The sequence below is a fragment of the Triticum urartu genome, chromosome 3A (genome assembly GCF_056163025.1).
Source record: "Triticum urartu cultivar PI428250 chromosome 3A, HENAU_Tu73, whole genome shotgun sequence".
Taxonomy (NCBI): domain Eukaryota; kingdom Viridiplantae; phylum Streptophyta; class Magnoliopsida; order Poales; family Poaceae; genus Triticum; species Triticum urartu.
Window position 1 is genome coordinate 92789495 of NC_141875.1, and position 14964 is coordinate 92804458.

A 14964-nucleotide genomic window follows, 5' to 3' on the forward strand; every position below is an offset into this window, starting at 1 on the left:
GGCGAAGTTTAAAAAAAAGAGGGTTCCCGCGCCGACTGGGCCACGCCCAGCCGCGCCAAGCCGCCGCGCCAGGTCGCCACTCGGACCGGAGTCCGAGTTGGACTCCGCCTCCGCCACGCCTTGCCCCCTCCTCCAAGTCGCTGCCCCACCCCCTTTATATACGTCGCCACCCCGCCCCAACACCACACCGCCGCCGCCGCCAGCGCCTAGCCATCGCCGCCGCCGCCGCCCCGCAAGCCGGCGCCCGCCGCTACCTCGCCTCGCCGGACCTCTCGCCGAAGGTAGCCGCTGCGCCCCGCCGCCGGTTTTTTTATAAAGACCGTTCGGTTTTTTTAGAAACCCTAGATCCGTTTTTTCCGGATTCGCCGGTTTTTTCTCTCTCTCGGTTCTTCTAGTTAGCGGAGGTTCGTCTGAACGTTCGTTTTAATGAACGGTTCCTCACCCGTTAGTTACAACAAACGAACGCTCGTTCGTTAGTCTGTTCGTGAGTTTTCTTTTATCGGATTTATTCCGCGATTTTCTCTGATTGCGATTTCTGATCCGATCTTAGTTTCTGTTTATCTTTTCGCTCGTTTATCGGAATCAGGCGATTCAAGCGCCTGGAGTTTTGTCTTGAAACCCTCTTTCCGGTTAATCAACTCAAACAAGTTTTTGCTACTGTAAAATTTGACCTAGTTTCAGATTAGTAAACGAAGCTTCTTTCTTTCGCCGTTTGACTTTCGTTGCTTCATTTGATTTGATTCTTTTTGCGTACCGGAGTTCTTAAGTTGAAATTTTTGGTCAACCTCTCTTATTTGAGTTTTTCTTGTGCATCGTTGCTTGTTACTTATGTATGTTATTGTTTGCTTGCGATAGAATTCCCGGAGTGCAAAGCGTGTTACTACGAGTCTCTAGGATTCGCGGATCGTCAGCAAGGCAAGTAACACTTTGATCATATCCCATTATTACCCAGTTTTTATGCATTAGTTCCAATTCTCAAACATTGCATGATTAGGATGTCATTAACTTGTGGGTTGGGAAGTAGTTGCTGAGGTAGATCCTATTGCCCTGTTATATTCAAACCCTTGGGAGTTACTTCTACGTATTGCTTATACTGCTATGCTATGCTCGTAGACGTGGTTTGGGTTTGAGTGAAATTCATGTCAGATGTGAGATTGTTAATTAATGGTTCAACTTAAGGTGGCAACTTAATCAAACAACTGGGTGGATTGAGGCACCTGGGGAACCCAGTGTTGTCTGTATTTTTTTTGGAATCCCGGGGTACCCGTGTGATCTTCCTATGGACCGCCACCCAGGCTCAAAGGGAACTGAGATGATTCATGCTAGAAACTTCCGTGTGCAGCCACAAGCTATTATGGGCTCTAGCATAGTTGAGTAAGTTACATGAAGCTCTTGAAGAGGTAGATCAGCAGGTAGTGTGTTTTGTAGGTTTGGTATGGTCTACCCGGAGTAGAGAGTTAACGTTTCTGAAAGACTGTGTCTCGGTCATCCGCTTCTCAAACACCATGTAGTGCGAGAAATCCAACGGAGGCGATCGAGTCTTGTGGGGAAAAGTGCGCAAAGCTCTGCAGAGTGTACAATCTAATCATGGTTAGCTGTGTCCCCGATTATTGACAATTCTTGAGTATCTAGTACTTGGGTTATCACTTGTATCTCACCATGTTTAATTAATACTGTTGGGTTGTTAATCACTTTAATTGGGATTGAGTTGGGGATACCTTCTCAATGATGTTTCAACCACCATGATAGTTAAATTAAAATATATTCCTTTGTTGTAGGGAAAAATTGGCTTTCGCAAAAACTATAACCATAGAGCTTTCCACCAGCCATATATGCATATAGTGATAGCATTATTTTGTTCTTGCTCTACTGTGTTACTTTGCCAGCATATTCCATGTGCTGACCCGTTTTCGGGCTGCAACGTATTATGTTGCAGACTTTTCTGACGAGGAGTAAGGTTCGTTAGGTCGTTGCCGTATAGCTCAGCTATGCCGTTGGAGTTAATGGACTCACCTTATCTTCCAAGCCTTCTGCTGTTATCGCATTAGATGGCCTTAAGCCATATTATTGTAATAAGTTCTCTTTTAGACTTTTCGATGTAATAAGTGTGTGATTGCTACTTTGTTATAAATCCTCGAGTACTGTGTGTGCAGCATTACCGATCCAGGGATGACACTGAAGCACAGAGACTTGACCATGTGAGGTCGGGTTGCTACAGATATCCATTAAGGAATGCAGTTTTGACATACATTTGCCAAATTTCATAATCATAAAATGCGGCAATTGCTAATATGATTCGGACGGACTTAAGCATCGCTACTGGTGAGAAGGTCTCATCGTAGTAAACTCCTTGGACTTGTTGAGAACCTTTTGCAACAAGTCAAGCTTTGTAGACAGTAACATTACCGTCAGCATCAGTCTTCTTCTTGAAGATCCATTTATTCTCTATGGCCTGCCGATCATCGGTCAAGTCAACCAAAGTCCATACTTTGTTCTCATACATGGATCCCATCTCAGATTTCATGGCCTCAAGCCATTTTGTGGAATCTGGGCTCATCATCGCTTCCTCATAGTTCGTAGGTTCGTCATGGTCAAGTAACATGACCTCCAGAACAGGATTACCATACCACACTCTGGTGCAGATCTTACTCTGGTTGACCTACGAGGTTTGGTAGTAACTTGATCAGAAGTTTCATGATCATCATCATTAGCTTCCTCACTTACTGGTGAAGGAATCACTGGAACTGGTTTCAGTGATGAACTACTTTCCAATAAGGGAATAGGTACAATTACCTCGTCAAGTTCTACTTTCCTCCCACTCACTTCTTTCGAGAGAAACTCCTTATCGAGAAAGGATCCATCCTTAGCAATGAATATCTTGCCTTCGGATCTGCGACAGAAGGTGTACCCAACAGTCTCCTTTGGGTATCGTATGAAGACACATTTCTCTGATTTGGGTTCGAGCTTATCAGGTCGAATCTTTTTCACATAAGCATCGCAGACCCAAACTTTAAGAAACGACAACTTGGGTTTCTTGCCAAACCACAGTTCACAAGGTGTCGTCTCAATGGATTTTGATGGTTCCCTATTTAACGTGAATGCAGCTGTCTTTAAAGCATAACCCCAAAACGATAGTGGTAAATTAGTGAGAGACATCATAGATCGCACCATATCTAATAAAGTGCGGTTACGACGTTCGGACACACCATTACGTTGTGGTGTTCCAAGTGGCATGAGTTGCGAAACTATTCTGCATTGTTTCAAATGAAGACCAAACTCATAACTCAAATATTCACCTCCATGATCAGATCGCAGAAACTTAATTTTCTTGTTACGATGATTTTCGACTTCACTCTGAAATTCTTTGAACTTTTCAAATGTTTCAAACTTATGTTTTATTAAGTAGATATACCCATATCTACTGAAATCATCTGTGAAGGTAAGAAAATAACGATACCCACCATGAGCATCAACACTCATTGGACCGCATACATCAGTATGTATTATTTCCAATAAGTATGTTTCTCGCTCGATTGTTCCAGAGAACAGAGTATTAGTCATCTTGCCCACGAGGCATGGTTCGCAAGCATCAAGTGATTCATAATCAAGTGATTCCAAAAGCCCATCAGCATGGAGATTCTTCATGCGCTTTACACCAATATGACCTAAACGGCAGTGCCACAAATAAGTTGCACTATCATTATTAAACTTATATCTTTTGGCTTCAATACTATGAATATATGTATCACTACTATCAAGATTTAGTAAAGATAGACCACTCATCAAGGGTGCATGACCATAAAAGATATTATTCATATAAATAGAACAACCAGTATTCTCTAATTTAAATGAATAACCGTCTCGCATCAAAAAAGATCCAGATATAATGTCCATGCTCAACGCTAGCACCAAATAACAATTAATTAGGTCTTAAACTAATCCCAAAGGTAGATGTAGAGGTAGCGTGCCGACAGCGATCACATCGACTTGGGAACCATTTCCCAGATGCATCGTCACCTCGTCCTTAGCCAATCTTCGCTTAATTCGTAGCCCCTGTTTCGAGTTGCAAATATTAGAAACAGAACCAGTATCAAATACCAAGGCGCTACTGCGAGCATTAGTAAGGTACACATCAATAACATGTATATCAAATATACTTTTCACTTTGCCATCCTTCTTCTCCGCCAAATACTTGGGGCAGATCCGCTTCCAGTGACCAGTCCCTTTGAAGTAGAAGCACTCAGTCTCAGGCTTAGGTCCAGACTTGGGCTTCTTCACTTGAGCTGCAACTTGCTTGTTGTTCTTCTTGAAGTTCCCCTTCTTCCCTTTACCCTTTTTCTTGAAACCCGTGGTCTTGTTGACCATGAACACTTGATGCTCTTTCTTCATTTCTACCTCCGCAGCCTTCAGCATTATGAAGAGCTCGGGAATCGTCTTATCCATCCCTTGCATATTATAGTTCATTACGAAGCTCTTGTAGCTTGGTGGCAGTGATTCAAGAACTCTGTCAATGACACTATCATCAGGAAGGTTAACTCCCAGCCGAGTCAAGTGGTTGTGGTACCCACACATTCTGAGTATATGTTCACTGACATAACTGTTCTCCTCCATTTTGCAGCTATAGAACTTATTTGAGACTTCATATCTCTTAATCCGGGAATTTGCTTGAATTATTAACTTCAACTCCTGAACATCTCATATGCTCCATGACATTCAAAACATCGTTGAAGTCCCAGTTCTAAGTCGTAAAGCATGGCACACTGAACTATCGAGTGTTCATCAGCTTTGCTCTACCAGGTGTTCATAACATCCAGCGTTGCTCCCGCAGCGGGTTTGTCACCTAGCGGTGCTTCCAGGACGTAATTCTTCTGTGCAGCAATGAGGATAATCCTCAAATTACGGACCCAGTCCGTGTAATTTCTACCATCATCTTTCAACTTAGCTTTCTCTAGGAACGCATTAAAATTCAATGAAACAACAGCACGGGCCATCTATCTACAACAATGTAGACATGAAAAATACTATCAGGTACTAAGTTCATGATAAATTAAAGTTTAATTAATCAAATTACTTAAGAACTCCCACTTAGATAGACACCCCTCTAATCATCTAAGTGATCATGTGATCCATATCAACTAAACCAGGTCCGATCTTCACGTGAGATGGATTAGTTTTCAATGGTGAACATCACTATGTTGATCATATCTACTATATGATTCACGCTCGACCTTTCAGTCTTAGCGTTCCGAGGCCATATCTACATATGCTAGGCTCGTCAAGTTTAACCCGAGTATTCTACGTGCGCAAAATTGGCTTGCACCCGTTGTATGTGAACGTAGAGCTTATCACACTCGATCATCAAGTGGTGTCTCGACACGACGAACTGTAGCAATGGTGCATACTCAAGGAGAACACTTATACCTTGAAATTTAGTGAGAGATCATCTTATAATGCTACCGCCGTACTAAGCAAAATAAGATGCATAAAGGATAGACATCACATGCAATCAATATAAGTGATATGATATGGCCATCATCATCTTGTGCCTTTGATCTCCATCTCCAAAGCACCGTCGTGATCACCATCGTCACCGGCTTGACACCTTGGTCTCCATCGAAGTATCATTGTCGTCTCGCCAACTATTGCTTATACGACTATCGCTCCCGCTTAGTGATAAAGTGTCACATCCCTAGTTCTGGTATGCTCAAGGCTAGCTAGTCATGTGTGCATCATGTTTAAATTTCATTTAAATTTGAAATGCGGATTTGTGAAACGCTCAGAACCATTTTTTGAAATGACCCAGATAAAAATTGCTCCAAAAAGGTCCAAGAAAATTTTCATGTTGCTCTCTGAAAATATTGGACAGAGATAAAAATCAAACCAATATTTTAGGAGCTCACAAATATTTATTTTGGCCATTTGGAATTAATCCGATATTTATTTGCTTTGGATATATATTGTTATATATATAATATTGTCCAAAAATTATGCCAGTAGTTGAGGAGCTCTAGAATAATACCACTAGCCCCTACAAAAATTGGCATAAGTAAATAAAATGATTTAGTATTTTACTAAATCATAAACAAATGTCAGAAAATAGAAAACAGAAAACAACAGAAAGGGAAATACTTACCTGGGCCTCCTACCTGGCAGCCCAGCGGCCCAGCAGGCCCGCCCGGCCAGCTGGCCGATACCAGTCGTCCCCTTCCTCGTGCCAGGAGGACAGGGGCACGCGCTCGCCGCCGCGCGCATGGGTGCCACGCCACCAGCCTGCCTGCGTGCCCTCCCCCTCGACGCTCTGACCTTCCTGGATGACGCCATGCGCCGCCCCGTTCCCCTCTCACTCTCCCGTGCCCATTCCTCTCCTCTCCCTCGCTCTCTCTCACCGCGCCCGAGCGCTGCCGTCACCGCCGTTCGCCATAGCCGCAGCCACCGCCTCCCCCTCGCCTCTCCGACAAGCCCGAGAGCTTCGCCACATCTCCCTCTTCCTCTCCGTCAAGCCACAAGACGTCGGACGCCCTGTGGAGCCGCCGTCGCCATCGTCTTCCTCGTCGGACGCCGCCGACCGCCGACTCTGATTCGCCGTCTTCAGTGCCTCCTCGAGCCCACTGGCCTGCTCAGCAACTCCGCCGTGAGCTCCTCTCCGCTTCCCCCTGCTTCCCCTCTCTTCTCCCCCTTGTTCCCGCGCCGTAGCCGTGGTTTCCACCCCGACCGAAGCCATCGCCGCCGCGAGCTTCGCTCCGGCTTCGCTCCGGCCACCCCTCCTCCTCCTACCTACCCCACTAGATGCGGGAGAGCACGGGCTACGCCCCGGTGCTCCCAGCTGCCGTCCCCGCGCCCTGCAGCGTGGACGCCACCGACGACCCTAGCCGGCCTGACGTGCGGGCCCGGCCTGCCAGGTGATTAGCTTAAGGCTAATCACCGTTTAACTAATCCTGACGCTGACAGTGGGCCCGGCGCCCTCTAATCCTAATTAGACCAATAAATCCCTCTGTTAACTAACCGAGTCACTGACGTGTGGACCCCACACGTCAGGTTTGACCTAGTCAGCGCCGTTGACCGCTGACGCAGTGCTGACATCATGTTGACGCAGTTATTCATTTTCTGGAATTATTTTAAAACAGGAAATTCCAGAAAATGTTCAAAACTTCAAAAATTCATATAAATTCAATCATAGCTCAGATTGAAATAATTTATATATGAAAAATTATCAGAAAAATGCAATCTATCCATCTGTACCAGTTTCATGCATGAAAAATCAAGTTATACCTGCTGTATATATGAAAACATATGAATGGCATTTATAAAGGCTTAATTTAGAGTTGCATTTGAACCCTTAGTTCAAATGGACCACTTCCAAACAGAATGCTAGATGCATTAGCACAAACCACATCACATATTCATGCATCATATTGCTGCATATGCTTGTGTTTGATTGTCGACACCGTTCCTTCTCGATAGGTCTTTGCTTCGGAGATCGATCGAGAGAGTACCTGTCAGAGGAGCAGTGCCCCCCTTGTTGATCTACCAGGCAAGCAAACCCCCCTTGTTCATTCCGATACAATCCCACTCTCTCGCTCCTGCTCTCTTTTATTGCATTAGGACAACAACGATTCAACTGCTACTTTATGCTGCGGTAGTTGAACCCATTCCTTTGCATGACCTGTCATTGCCACAGTAAATAGTTGAAACCCACTAGCATGTGTAGGAGTTGATTGAGCCATGTTGTGTTCCTACCATGCCATGCCTGCTATTGCTTAGAGTTGTGTCAGGTCTGATTCATTGGGAATGGATTGGAGTGTTATGATATGTTCTGATGCTGAGAGTTAAGTGTGTGAACACGATTTGGTAAAGGTAGCGGTGAGAGGCCATGTAGGAGTACATGGTGGGTTGTCTCACTGGAGCCGTCCTTAAGCACTGAGTTCTGTGTATGTTTTCCAATGACTAGCTACTACCACACATTGGAATGCTTAAGTGCCCCTCTCGACTTATTAACCAACTTGATCTCTGTCCAGGAGTTGCAATTAGTTTCTGGTGTTTGTAGGTAGTGCTATTTTTCTACCGAGTGACACCCGGCAGGGTGGGCTTGGGACAGACTAGGCACACGTGGCCCGGTGTACCGAGTGGCACCGGTTGGTGGGCTCGGGAACCCTGTACACATCGTTTGGGGCCGTGAGCGACACCCCGGCCGGATCTCCTTGCGGATGGAACCCGAATAGGCGATAAACCTGGACTAGAGTTTTGTGTGGTTAGTCAGGTCGTGGCCGACACCCTCGCCAGGCTTCTGCTTGAAGGTTGCCGAGATACATGACGTGTACATGGTGATAAGTGGTGAGAGCGTGTGTGAGGAAGTACACCCCTGCAGGGTTATCATGATCTATTCGAATAGCCGTGTCCTCGGTTATGGACTTCTTGGATGCTTACGTGGTACATAGACAACTTAAAGTGGATACTCTAAAATGCTCAAGACAAGTGTGAGTGCTATGGATGGCCTTCTCGTAGTGAGACGGGGATGAATCCATAGCAGTGTATTGATGTGGTGATTAGTGGACTCGTGTGCGCTGCTTCACCTCAAAGAAGTTTCTCGTAGTCATAGAATAGGATAGCCACTGGTCAAAGCTGGCTTGCTGTAACTAAACCCCACATTACCTTCTTGATACTAATGCATGTATGATAGGATCTGATGTAAGACTTGCTGAGTACCTTTGTACTCATGTTGCTTTATTTATGTTTTTGCAGTGGAGACTTCGGTCTTACTAGTAGTTCCGCTTGGACTTCGACGAGTAGCTTGTTACCTCAGCTACGATCTTGTACCCTTGGGAGGGTCTTGTAGATAGTCAGGCTTCTCAGCCTTTTTCTTTTGTAGTTGTCTGTACTCAGACATGTAATGCTTCCGTTGCTTGTATGCTCTGAATGTTGGGTCAAGTGACCCCTGTTTGTATTTAATGCTATGTGGCTCTTTTGGGCCTTTATCTATATGAGTTTGCGTTATGTTGTGATGCCATGTTGTACAACACATACTTGCATGTTATGCGTACGTGTAACGTTTATTGCTATGTGTGGGATCCGACAATCTAGTTGTTTATCCTTGGCAGCCTATCATATGGGGAAATGTAGTCTAGTGCTTTCTGAGCGATAGTAGTCCGCTACAGCCCGGTTCACCGGAGTCCTGCTAGCCCAGCACTACTGCTTGGAACACTTGACTGGCCGGCATGTGTTTCACTTCGTTCCTGTGTCTGTCCCTTCGGGGAAATGTCACGCGGTGACATCCGGAGTCCTGCCTAGCCTGCTATAGCCCGGGTTACCGGAGTCCTGTTAGCCCAGTGCTACAGCCCGGATTCACACGTTGACGACCGACATGCTCGATGTGATTCATGTATGCCTGTCCTCATGGGTTAGTGCCGCTTTGCATTCACGACTAGCCATGTCGGCCCGGGTTCTTGTCATATGGATGCTAGCGACACTATCATATACGTGAGCCAAAAGGCGCAAACGGTCCCGGGCCAGGTAAGGTGGCACCCGTGGGAATACCGTGCGTGAGGCCGCAAAGTGATATGATGTGTTACATGCTAGATCGGTGTGACTTAGGATCGGGGTCCCGACATAAAGTAAAGCAATTACATGGCAATTGCATTTCATACAATAAAGCGACAACCATATGGCTCCTGTCAGTTGCCGATAACTCTGTTACAAAACATGATCATCTCATACAACAAAATTTAGCATCATGTCTTGACCATATCACATCACAACATGCCCTGCAAAAACAAGTTAGACATCCTCTACCTTGTTATTGCAAGTTTTATGTGGCTGCTACGGGCTGAGCAAGAACCGTTCTTATCTGCGCATCAAAAACCAGAACGCGGTATAGTGATTGCTTTTTGATCTTCAGAAAGAACCCTATTCATTGAATCCGATTCAACTAAAGCTGGAGAAACAAACACCCACTAGCCACCTGTGTGCGAAGCATGTCGGTAGAACCAGTCTCACGTAAGCATAGGCGTAATGTCGGTCTGGGCCGCTTCATCCAACAATACCACTGAATCAAGAATCAACTAGTGACCGCAATCAATATGTATATACCCACGCCCACAACTCCTTTGTGTTCTACTCGTGCATGTAACATATACGCATAGACCTGGCTCAGATGCCATAGTTGGGGAACGCAGTAATTTCAAAAAAATTCCTACGCACACGCAGGATCTATCATGGTGATGCATAGCAACGAGAGGGGAAGAGTGTGGTCCACGTACCCTTGTAGACCGTAAGCGGAAGCGTTATGATAACGCGGTTGATGTAGTCGAACATCTTCACGATCCGACCGATCCTAGCAGCGAAGGTACAGCACCTGCGTGATCTGCACACGTTCAGCTCGGTGATGTCCCACAAACTATAGATCCAGCTGAGTGTCGAGGGAGAGTTATGCCAGCACGACAGCGTGATGATGGTGATGATGAAGCTATCGGAACAGGGCTTTGCCTAAGCACCGCTACGATATGACCAAGGTGGATTATGGTGGAGGGGGGGCACCGCACACGGCTAAGATAATGATCAACTTGTGTGTCTATGGGGTGCCCCCTCCCCCGTATATAAAGGAGTGGAGGAGGGGGGAGGGCTGGCCCTCTATGGCGCGCCTAGGGGAGTCCTACTCCCACCGAGAGTAGGATCCCCCCTTCCAAGTAGGAGTAGGAGAGGAAAGGAGGAGAGAGGGAGGAAGGAAAGGGGAGCCGGCCCCCCTCCCAATTCGGATTTGGCTTGGGGGCCGCCCCCTCCTAGGCCGCCTCCTCCTCCCTCCAACTAAGGCCCAATAAGGCCCATACACTCGGGGGGGGGGGGTTCCGGTAACCTCCCGGTACTACGGTAAATGCCTGAACTCACCCGGAACCATTCCGATGTCCAAATGTAGTCATCCAATATATCGATCTTTATGTCTCGACCATTTCGAGACTCCTCGTCATGTCCATGATCATATCCGAGACTCCGAACTACCTTCGGTACATCAAAACACATAAACTCATAATACCGATCATCACCGAGCGTTAAGCATGCGGACCCTACGGGTTCGAGAACTATGTAGACATGACCTAGAATCATCTCCGGCAATAACCAATAGCAGAACGCCGATGCTCATATTGCTCCCTAAATATTCTACAAAGACCTTTATTGGTCAAACCGCATAACAACATACGTTGTTCCCTTTGTCATCGGTATGTTACTTGCTCGAGATTTGATCGTCGGTATCATCAACCTAGTTCAATCTCGTTACTGGCAAGTCTCTTTACTCGTTCCGTAATGCTACATCCTGTAACTAACTCATTAGTTACATTGCTTGCAAGGCTTATAGTGATGTACATTACCGAGAGGGCCCAGAGATACCTCTTCGATACTCGGAGTGACAAATCCTAATCTTGATCTATGCCAACTCAACAAACACCATCGGAGACACCTGTAGAGCATCTTTATAGTCACCCAGTTATGTTGTGACGTTTGATAGCACACTAAGTGTTCCTCCAGTATTCGGGAGTTGCATGATCTCATAGTCATAGAACATGTATAAGTTATGGAGAAAGCAATAACAGTAAACTAAATGATCATTGTGCTAATCTAACGGATGGGTCAAGTCAATCACATCATTCTCTAATGATGTGATCCCGTTTATCAAATGGAAACTCTTTGTTTATGGCTAGGAAACTTAATTAACCATCTTTGATCAACGAGCTAGTCAAGTAGAGGTATACTAGTGACACTCTGTCTGTCTATGTATTCACACATGTACTAAGGTTCCAGTTAATACAATTCTAGCATGAATAATAAACATTTATCATGATATAAGGAAATATTAATAACAAATTTATTATTGCCTCTAGGGCATAATTTCTTGAGGCATATCATTAAAATCAATAGGAGCACATTTACTAGCAACCAATTTCATAAGAGCATCAACTTTATCACTCAAAGAAGAAATTTCTTCAACCGAATTAACTTTTTTTACTAGTAGGAGCCCTTTCGGTATGCCATTGTGAATAATTTATCATGATATTATCAAGCAATTTGGTGGCTTCACCCAAAGTAATTTCCATAAAAGTACCACCCGCGGCGGAATCTAAAAGATTACGAGAAACAAAATTCAATCCCTCATAAAATTTTTGTATGATCATCCAAAGATTTAACCCATGAGTTGCGCAATTCCTTAGCATCATTTTCATCCTTTCCCAAGATTGCACAACATGCTCATGTTCAAGTTGCTTGAAATTCATGATCTGGGTTCTAAGGGAAATAATTTTTGCGTGAGGAAAATACTTCGTGATAAAAGCATCTTTGCACTTATTCCAAGAATCGATACTATTGCGAGGCAAAGAAGAGAACCAAATTTTTGCAGAATCACGTAAGTAAAACGGAAATAATTTCATCTTGACCACATCATTATCCACATCTTTTTTCTTTTGCATATCGCATAATTGCACGAAGGTATTAAGATGGGATGCGGCATCCTCATTAGGAGTACCAGAAAATTGGTCTTTCATAACAAGATTCAGCAAAGCAGTATTAATATCACAAGTCTTTGCACTAGTGGCGGGAGGAGCAAGTGGAGTGCCAATAAAATCATTGTTGTTGGTATTTGAGAAATCACATAACTTGGTGTTCTCTTGAGTCATGATGACCACACAACAAGATTGCACTCAAAAATAGATCTGGCAAGAAAACGGCGAACAAAAAAGGAGAGGCGAATAAAATGACAAATTTTTGTGAAGTGAGAGAGAGGAAAACGAGAGACAATTGGCGAATAATCTACATTCCGAGGAGATGAGATTTGTTATTAGGAACCTATTTATGTTGAAGATCTTCCCTGGCAACGGCGCTAGAAGGCACATTGTGGGGAGACTATCTTGACTTGATCCTCCCCGGCAACGGCGCCAGAAGTTCCCCTTGATGGCAGCTGGAACTACGTCGGTATTTCCCTGGAGAGGAAGGGATGATGTAGGAAAACAACGGTAGAGTATTTCCCTCAGTTATGAAACCAAGGTATCGAACCAGTAGGAGAACCAAGCAACACAACGTAAACAGCCCCACAAACAACAACACCTCACAACCCGACGTGTTAAAGGGGTTGCCAATCCCTTCCGGGGTACGGCGCCAAAAATTATGTGTTGATGGGAGAAAGTTGTAATAGATTGAAATAATAGATCGCAAATAATATAAAATGCAGCAAATTATTTTTGTATTTTTGTTTTAATAGATCTGAAAATAAAAGCATGGAAAAAGTAGATCACAAAGGCAAATATATGAGAAATAAGACCCGGGGTCCGTAGGTTTCACTAGTGGCTTCTCTCGAGAAAAATAGCAAACGGCGGGTAAACAAATTACTGTTGAGAAATTGATAGAACTTCAAATAATTATGATGATATCCAAGCAATGATCATTACATAGGCATCATGTCCAAGATCATTAGACCGACTCCAGCCTGCATCTACTACTATTACTCCACACATTGACCGCTATCCAGCATGCATCTAGTGTATTAAGTTCATAGAAAACGGAGTAATGCAATAAGAACAATGACATGATGTAGACAAGATCTGTTTATCTATATGGCGGTAGATATAGATCTTGTCTTTTTATCCTTAGTGGCAATGATACATATGTGTCGGTTCCCTTTCTATCACTGGGATCAAGCATCGTAAGATCGAACCCACTACCTGGCATCTCTTCCCATTGCAAGATAAATAGATCGAGTTGGCCAGACAAAAACTAAATATCATATAAGAAATACGAGGCTATAAGAGATAATGCATAAAACAGATCAAAGAAACTCAAATACTTTCATGGATATAAAAACATAGATCTGGTCATAAAGTCGAAGTTCATCGATCCCAACAAACACACTGCAAAAGAGTTACATCATATGGATCTCCAAGAGACCATTGTATTGAGGATCAAGAGAGAGAGATGAAGCCATCTAGCTACTAACTATGGGCCCGAAGGTATACAAAGAACTACTCATGCATCATCGGAGAGGCACCAATGGAAGTGGTGAACCCCTTCGTGATAGTGTTTAGATTGGATCTGGTGATTCTGGACTCTACGGCAGCTGGATGAATATTTCATCGACTCCCCTAGGGTTTTGAGAATATTATGGTATTTATAGAGCAAATAGGCGGTCCGAGGGGCACCCGAGGTGGGCACAACCCACCGGGGCGCGCCAGGGCTTCTTGGCGCGCCCTGGTGGGTTGTGCCCCCTCGGGGCACCCCCCAGGTGCAACCAGGGCCCATATGCTTCCTTTTGGCTCACAAAAATCATCGTAAAGTTTCATGCCATTTGGACTCCGTTTGATATTGATTTCCTGCGATGTAAAAAACATGGAAAAACTAGAACTGGCACTGGGCACTATGTTAATAGGTTAGTACCAAAAAATAATATAAAATGATTATAAAACATCCAAGATTGATAAAAACACAGCATGGAACAATAAAAAAAATTATAGATACGTTGGAGTCGTATCAACCTGCCTACATTATATTGATGAATTGGAGCTAGTTCTGTGTCACCCTATGTTAAACTGTTGCATGATGAATGCCATCCGACATAATTATCCATCATTGATCCATTGCCTATGAGCTTTTCACATATTGATCTTTGCTAAGTTACTTTTCTATCGCCACTGTTACGATTGTTACAAAACTCCTATTGTTACTTTTGCCACTGTTACCGTTACTTCCATACTATTTTGCTACTAAATACTTTGCTGCAGATATTAAGTCTTCCAGGTGTGGTCGAATTGATAACTCAGCTGCTAATACTTGAGAATATTCTTTGGCTCCCCTTGTGTCTAATCAATAAATTTGGGTTGAATACTCTACCCTCGAAAACTGTTGCGATCCCCTATACTTGTGGGTTATCAAGACCTTTTTCTGGCGCTGTTGCCACGGAGCATAGCTCTATTCTCTGAGTCACTTGGGATTTAT